The sequence below is a fragment of the Teleopsis dalmanni genome, chromosome 1 (assembly GCF_002237135.1).
Source record: "Teleopsis dalmanni isolate 2A chromosome 1, ASM223713v2, whole genome shotgun sequence".
NCBI classification, from domain to species: Eukaryota; Metazoa; Arthropoda; class Insecta; order Diptera; family Diopsidae; genus Teleopsis; species Teleopsis dalmanni.
Window position 1 is genome coordinate 226823695 of NC_051846.1, and position 9018 is coordinate 226832712.

Consider the following 9018-nt stretch of genomic DNA (forward strand, 5'->3'; position numbering starts at 1 on the left):
AATTGGCCACCTTTGGCACGAACTATGGCCTTCAAACGGCCAATGAAACCATCACACGCTGCCCGAAAGTGGCTCTGCGGTATTTTGTCCCATTCTCGGCGAAGCGCTTGCTTGAGATGATCGACACTTTGGTATTTTTTAGTGCCAACCTTGCTCTCCAAAATACTCCAGGCACAATAGTCCAACGGATTGGTATCCGGAGATTTTGGTGGCCATTGTGCGGTGGAAATGAAGCGAGGAACCTCATTTCTTAACCATTCTTGGGTGGCGCGTGCTGAGTGCGATGGTGCTGAGTCCTGTTGGAATGTCCAAGGTCTGCGGCCGCAATGTTTGCGTGCCCAGGGCTTCAGAACTCCCTCCAAAAGATTTTCGCGATAGATTTGCGCATTTATTTTGACCCCACGGTCGATGAATACGAGCGGCGAGCGACCATCGGCTGTTATGGCGGCCCACACCATCACCATGGCCGGCTTTTGAGTTGTGATGGCCAACCGAAGTTGCAAATTTTCAGCTGACCTCTCTGGCAAGTAAACACGATCATTTTGTTTGTTTACAAACTGCTGGATAACGAATGGTTTCTCATCGGAGAAAACCAAATTCGGCAGTTCACCACTTTCGGCCAAGCGAAACAACTCTTTAGCTTTTTCGAGTCTAACTTTTTTTTGCGCATCAGTAAGATCTTGCACTTTTTGGAACTTGAATGGCTTTAGTCCAAGCTCATTTTTCAATATTTGCCGAATGGCATATTGCGATATGTTCAGCTCACGAGCCATTTTTCGTCCACTGCGACGCGGATTTCGTTCAATTCGCTTTTTCACTTTTCGAACCATTTCTGCCGATGTTGCTGTTTTTTTTCGTCCACTTCCTTGACGTCGGGCTACGCTACCAGTATCATGGTAACGAGCGATGGTACGAGACACAAAACATTTATTCACTTCTAAATGCTGGAGGGCTCTAACGATAGCCACTTGTGGTTTTCCAGCCAAATGCAAAGCAATCACACTATCACGCTTGAATTCCATCACAAATAACTTTTTTTTTGAAAAATTCCCACCAAAATGCTTTTGTGCGCTTGTAAACAATATAATGAGCTGTCACTAGAATAAATCTGACAGCTGTGGGACGAGCGGTTTAGAAATGACAGCAGTCTGAAGTTGGTTGCAGTTTTTTCATCTCACCTTGTAAGTAAATAAAATAAATAAATAAATAGATAAGTAAATAAAATAAATAAATAAAAAGATAAATACATAAATAATAAGTAATAAATTAATAAACATAAACTATTGTAAATAATTCAACTTCATTTAATTCTTAATACTTAAGTATGTTGGAAGTGTACGTTTAAGACGTTTTTTGTACCCGAGTTCCAAGGCAGGAAGTCTTCATATTTCTAAGTTTGAATGCTGAAGCAATTTAGATAAGTGATTAGCACTACTTTTTTGAATTGTTTCATATATAGTAGGGATATTCAGGTGTTTGTGAATATCGTCGTTTTTGATGTACCATCTAGCATCTACTATCGTTCGCAGGATTTTTGATTAGAGCCTTTGAATAGTATTTATATTAGTCTTACAGGTGGTTCCCCATATTTCAATTCCGTATTTCCAAATCGGAACATTAATAGTTTTATAAATTAGTAGTTTGTTATCTATTGACACACTGGAATTTTTACCAAGAAGCCAATATAGATCTGCAAATCTTCGATGAGCTTCCTTTTTCTTCTGAATTATGTCCTTCCAAGTCAGCTTTTGGTCTAAAAGCATGCCCAAGTATTTGACTTTCCTGCAGATTGGTATATCAATGTTAACAATTTTCAGTTTCTATTCTTCAAATTTCCTGTTGGTGAAAATAATTTGGACATTTTTTTCGGCGTTTATCTTTATATAGAGTACTGTGTATATAGGTATAATTAGTAAAAAGTGCTATTTCCGATGATTATGTATCACTGTGTCTTGTGTATAGTGATTGTACAATACGCTGAGGGCAGGGCCTTGTACCCAGGAAAAATATTTCTTGGATATAGGGGGCAACGAACTTTTAGTTTGTTTGAGAAGACTTGAGATTTGGTTGCATATAATAATATTACATGATGTTTTCAGATTAAAATAAAGATAAGGAATAAAAGTACTAATAAAAAATAAAATTGAATTAAAAAAAATCCTGTACCCAGAGTTTTTCTGCTAAGTATACATTGCCCCACTAAGTCGATTGACAGGCAAATTTTGTATCATGAAACTTTAATAGCAAAGAATACCTTTTAATAATGGAAATTCCTCCCACTTCGATCAAAACTAAGAAAAATTGCTTAAGAAAATTCATTTTTTTTATAGCTTTTTTTGTCATACGTATTAAGTAACTGTTATAACATCTTTCAGGGCTGCCGCATAAATTTTTTTTCCTTACTGTATAAGTTAGTATTTAGGCAGGTATATAAATACTCGTAAATAAATACAAGTATACATTGTACTCGTAAATATATATAATTAAATTATGTATTAAATAGATTAAATGAGTTTATTTAACATTAACACACTTTTCTTATGCACTTATTTATACATTTTAATTGTGTGGAAAATAGTTTAGAAGTAATACAGTCACCGCATTTCACACCATGGTTACAATTTCGGCACTATCACCAACCAAGAGTAAGAGATAAGTCTGTAAAACAGTTAATCCAAATCAACAAAATCCTAATTCAACGAAATGCCAGTGTCAAACATCGCTTTCTTGTTGTTTTAGTACCGCACCCCGAACTCACATTTGGCGGTGTTTATAATAAGCTTGGTTTCCTTTAGAGTTCTTAGCACTTCCTCTATATGTTTCCAATATTATTGTTCGTCTTCTGAGAATATTAAGATGTCATCTGGATAACAAGACAAATGGCATTACTCTAAACAACGAGTCCATATATCGTTGAAAAGTTTGTGTAGCTTTTTTCAAACCAAAAAGTATTACTACCAATTCAAACAACCTAATGGGTGTGCTAACAGCAGATTTGCATATACATTGGTATGTCGTAGTATGCTCTGTGGATGTCGATTTTTGAGAACAATTTGCTGGTATATAGTATGTCTGTCTTTTGATCTAAGTATAGTATCGGATACCGACCTGGTTTCGTTTGATCATTCAACTTCCTGAAATTACCGCAGGCTCTCCATGCACCATGGATTGGACTTGACCATGGACTGCTCCAAGGGCGTATGATTCCTTGTTCTAACAATGTTAAAAATTCTTCTGGGATTACTTTTACATTTCACTGTTCAAAATTCTTCTTGGATTGCTTTTACATTTTCTGTTGAGTAACGATGTGACCTCTCATGTACCGGCTGATCATTGGTGACTATTTAGTGATAGACTAAAGAGGTGTCCGGAAAGCTGTATATATTCGCACTGCACAAATTGACATACTTTATGATGATTTCAAAGAATTTGGAGTTTGGATCTGACAAAGTCCGTGTGTACACGGACTACGTCAATGTAGTCTTTACTACGTCAATTGAAAACAGTTTGGGATCTAATAAGCGCTCGATTGAATATCTGGAATTAGACCGTATTTGGTTAAAAGGTCTGCCTCGAGAATTGGAGAATTGACTTCTGCTATGATAAGCATCCATGTGAAGTTGCGTCGTAAACCAAAGATCAAGTCTAAGTCTTTTGGTATCGTACGTCGTAATGCGCGATTTGTTTGCTGCAAACAGTTTTAGATCATCTGGAATTAATATGCGTCTTCTTGAAATTGCTGTTAACGGGACGATTGATACGACTGAACCAGTGTCGATTAGAAAATTCATGTATAATATCTGCTAATAATATTAATATCTGGAATATCTGGAATTAATATCTGGAATAATATCTGCTATATGTCAACAAGCTTCTTTAGTGCACCCTCCCACATGTTGTCGTTACTGCACTTGTGGGTGACAACGATTTTAAATTTCCTTCTGCTTAACGTTGACTACCTGACAGCCAAATTTATATGTTTTGAGGCATTTATTAGCAACTGCTCCAAATTTGATATGATTGTAGTACACTTTACGATCGTCACGTTGATTCTTAAACGGCTTTCTGCTGGCATTGCGACCTCTGCTTGTGCTATGCGAGTTTGCTATCCGGCTGGCTTAATTATTATTTCGCTTAATTTAGCAACCAGATGTTGTAGTGATATCTCTAAAGCTTTTTTTTTTTTTTTTTTTTTTTTTTTATTATAAATTGTTTTATTATTATATATGATTTTAAAGAACAATAAATAAAACAAAACAAGACATAAAGCAACTAGTTATTAGATAACTAACAAGCAATTTAAATTTAAATAGATTAGGCGATTCCACGCAATAATAAATTAATTGTACTATATTTCAATGATTTAAGCCCAAAGATCGCACGGCTTTCGGCGCTTTAGACGGCGTATTGGCTCAGTTGTCGCTAGTAAATGCGCCTCAGCATTTATGTGACAACTAAGTCTATCTTGGTGTGATTTGGCTTTGGTATGAATTTCTTCCTGTACTGTTGACACTCCAAGGTCACGATGTAAGTCAGAATTTCTCACGTACCATGGCGCGTTTGTTACACTCCGTAGCATGAAATTTTGGAATCTTTGGATGATGAAAATTTGTGTTCTGCTTGCGCAACCCCATAGCTGTATTCCATATGTCCAGATTGGCTGGAGCATTTGTTTGTATAATACAAGTTTATTGAAAAGCGATAGTTTTGATTTTTTGCCGATTAACCATTTCAACGATTTGAATTTAAGATCTAATTCACTTCTTTTCTTTTTTATGTGCTCGCTCCATCTTAGTTTAGCGTCCAAAGTCATACCCAAGTATTTCGCAGTATTCGTGAGGGATTTGTGCTTCATCGATGTAGACAGGTATATAACTGATGTTTCGGTTTGTGAAATTTACATGCACTGATTTTTCTTTATTCAGATTAATTTTCCATTTTTTTGTCCAAGCAATTATACTGTCCATACTATTTTGCAAATTATTAGCTGCTATTACTGCGCTTTCTCCAACTGCAAGGACTGCAGTATCATCAGCAAAAGTTGCTGTGAACGTTGTTGCACTCGTTGGCAAGTCGTGTGTATAAATCAGATATAAGAGAGGACCCAAGACACTACCTTGCGGAACTCCAGCGTTAATTTTATGCAGTTTACTATAGGTATCACCGTGCTTTACTCGAAAGTAACGATCAGATAAGTAAGAGGAGATTATGTCATAATACTCCGTTGGGAGAATATTTTTTACTTTGGTAAGCAATCCGGAGTGCCAGACTTTATCGAAAGCCTGCGACACATCTAAAAACACAGCTGAGCAGATTTTTTTTCCTCAAGAGCTTTTTCTACTACATTGGTAATCCTATGGACTTGATCTATGGTGGAGTGATTGCACCTAAAACCAAACTGATGTAAAGGTATTATGTTTTGACTTTCAATCAGAGGAAGGATTCTTTTCAGTAAGACTTTTTCAAATATTTTTGAAAGTACAGGCAGAAGTGCTATTGGTCTGTAACCACTTACGTCATTAATATCCTTTCCTGGCTTATGTACCATGATAATTTCAGATACTTTCCACAGGGATGGAAGGGTTCGCATTTGTATTATAGCGTTAAATATATTCGTAATTTTAACTAGGCATTTTGCAGGAATTTCTTTTAAAACTTCAGCACTTATCAATTCATAACCTGGGGTTTTTTTTAGCTTAAGTTCATTTTTAATAATCATCATTACCTCAAGCTCGGTTGTTGGTGGAATACATGATGAATGTGCTGTCCTAGGAGGGCAGATTACTGCATTGTTAACGTTTTCGTCTATGGAAAACACTTTTGACAGGTGTTCGGAAAAGACCTCCACTTTTTCCTCATCGCTTTTAGCCCATTGATTAGCGTGATTTTTAATTGGAGCTTTGTGTACTAAAGGTCGCTTAAGGTTTCGTGTGCATTTCCAGAGAGAATAGTTGGTAGCACGATCATTACTTAAGTTAGATAGGTAGTAGTTAAATTGATTATTTTTAAATTGCTTGATTTTTAGGCTGAGTTCTTTTGCAAGTCTGTTAAGAATGGCTTTGTCTGCTGGAAATCTGGATTGCTGCCACTTTTTCCGCATCTTTCTTTTTTCCCGCATAAGATCCACAATGACTTTTGGGTATTTATGAGGATAGGTTGCATTCCTTAATGTGGGCGTGCTGCACCATGCCGCATGTTGTAGTAGAAATAGAAATAGAAATAAAATAGAAATTTGTAAGGTTCAAAATTTCGCTTTCAAGATCATTTTCTTCACAAATTTCTTTTGAAGCAATGGTGTTTTCATTAAGGATTCTTCTGAAGTAACTCCAATCTGTATATTTATTTTCAAGTTTTAGACATTTTTTATTTATTAAGGCAGATTCGAAGAGGGTTATGTAGAGAGGGGAATGGTCGGAGCTTAGTTCTACTCCATCTGTTATTTTTAAATTGTAGGACGAAATTTGCTTGGTTATAAAGAAATCGAGTAGATCAGGCACCTTTGTTGGGTCAGTTGGCCAATAGGTTGGGTTACCGGATGACAAGCATTCGCAGCCAGTTTGCTGTATAGCTTTGAGGAGTTCTCTACCTTTCGTTGTAATTAAGCGAGAGCCCCAATGCGTATGTTTAGCGTTGAAATCGCCACCCATAATGAAGCGATGCTTATGAGTTTCTATAAGATCTTTGTATTGTTCGGATTTAATTAAATGTCTTGGAGGACTGTATACCGATGTTAGTAGTAATTTGCTTTGTAAGTCAAGGACAACAGTTATTGCCTGGAATTCCTCTTTGGATATTTTTGTAGACTCGTAATGTTTTAATGATTTTTTAATTAAAATAGCACTTCCTCCGCGAGCGCAATTACTAGGATGGACTGCGCTATATACTTCGTAATTCTTTAGTTTAACATATGTTTGGTTAGTAAAATGAGTTTCGCTAATTAAGCAAACATCAACATCTTTGACTGATAGGACTGTTTCAAGCTCTCTAAGGTGTTGAAGAAGACCGTTCGAGTTCCATAGCATTATTTTTATATAACTAAGCATTATTTGTTTTGTTGAGTTTTTGCTCTAGCCTAGTCAAGCGTTTGTCCAATGCTTTATAAAAGTTTTCTTGAGTAGTGATTTTTTCCAGTATTTGTGTTAGTATTTTGTAATTACCATCGTCCTCAGTGTTGGATTGAACTACATCCGAATATGTTTTTTTATTATTCAGCGATTTTGGGTTTTTATTTAGAACATCAGTTTGATTATTTTCAGGTTGGTTTTCAGCCGATATATGATTACGCTGTTTACCTTTGTTTTGTTCACCAATTTTTTTGTTTCTCAATTTTTGAAGTTCTTTGGCTACTATACAACCTCTGTAATTGGCCGGGTGTCCCTCACCGCAGTTGCAATATTTTGGTTGGTGCTGATCAGGTTTGTTGCATTCTGCAGTACTGTGACTGCCAGCACATTTAACACACCGGGCTGATTTGCCGCAATAATTTTGTGTGTGACCATACGCTTGGCATATTTTACACTGTGGTATTTGCTTTGAGTGTTTTATTGGTTCAATTTTTACAACACAGTTTAAAATAGCTTTAATGTTATATATTTTTTTTATATCCTCTGTCGCCTCAAATGTAAGCATGAACATATTAAGTGGAATCTTTGAATGTGATTTCCATTTGTTGACCGCGTTCACGATTTTAAAACCTTGCTGTTTCAGATCGAATACGATATCGACTGGGTCACATGAATGAGGAAGATTTTTTGCAATAACCTTTAATGGTCGGAGATGCTTGTTTTCATACGAATACCAGGCAGCTTTTTTTGAAGACAGCACTTTTGTAATAGCTCTGTAGTCGCCTATTTCAAATGTACTGATTTTATAAGTACCGCTATTGAGGAGCTTAATAAAAAAATCTTTCTTGCAGTTACTTTTTACAACAGCTTGCAGTTCTGAGTATTTATAATCTTCAGAGACCATAATTGGTGGTGGACGCGCTATTTTCAGCTCCACTTGGGTATTTTTACTGCTCGCTATAGTTGCCACATTAGAGGAATTCAATGGGGATGTGTTGCAGTCTGGAGATTCTACGGCTTTACGCTTTTTGCTTGGCTTTTTTTTCAAAATCCAATCTGTTTCTTTAGCAAGTTCCTCCTCATCAGTCTCATAAGTGAGTGTTTCAATTTGTTCACCATCTTTTCTGTCTGGGAATATTGCACTTGCACTTCGAAGGGAGGCATTTTCTGCTTTGAGAAATTCAATTTCTTTTCTGAGTTGGAGGCATAGGAGCTCCATTTCTTTAATTTTTGCGAGCTGAATTGATGACATGTCGCTATGAATATTTTTAATCGAGAATGGTGTTTGCCCCCCACCCTGGGGTGGAGGTTGGTTGACATCCATGTATAGCTAAAGACTTATAAATAGAAACAGGTTCTTGTCTGTGATAAATATATAACAAAATGTTAAATATCTTGGTTTATTTACACACTTTTCCCGGTCAGCAAGAATTCAGATAAATGTTAATGCAAAAACTTTAATTTCAATTCTTCACAAAATTTCTCGTATTAATATTCAATAATTAAACTTTACAATTATATTTTATATAATTGGATTTGAAGTTTTACAACACTTCTTTTAATTTATTATTTTTAAGCTTAAAAGCTTTTTTGTTTTTTTGCTGTCTCTATCAGCTGATTTATGTATTTGTGTATAAAAACTGCAGCTATCTGTCTCTATCAGATTTTTTTTGTATTATATAAATTACGATCCACTATTATTAATAAAAATTATGTTCCATAAATAAATTCGCCAAATTCTGATCCATTTCCATTACAAAATATATACGCACACAATTTATACCATTAATTCAGCAAATCATGCGCAGAAACTTTCATAACTATAACACTTTGTTGATGTGCAATTAAAAAGATACTGTAAGTACTTTAAATAATTTACTACTTAGCCAAATTTACTATTTAGTTAAATTTTACAGAGCGAATTTAGTACACGTCCATTTGCCGCGAACTTTTT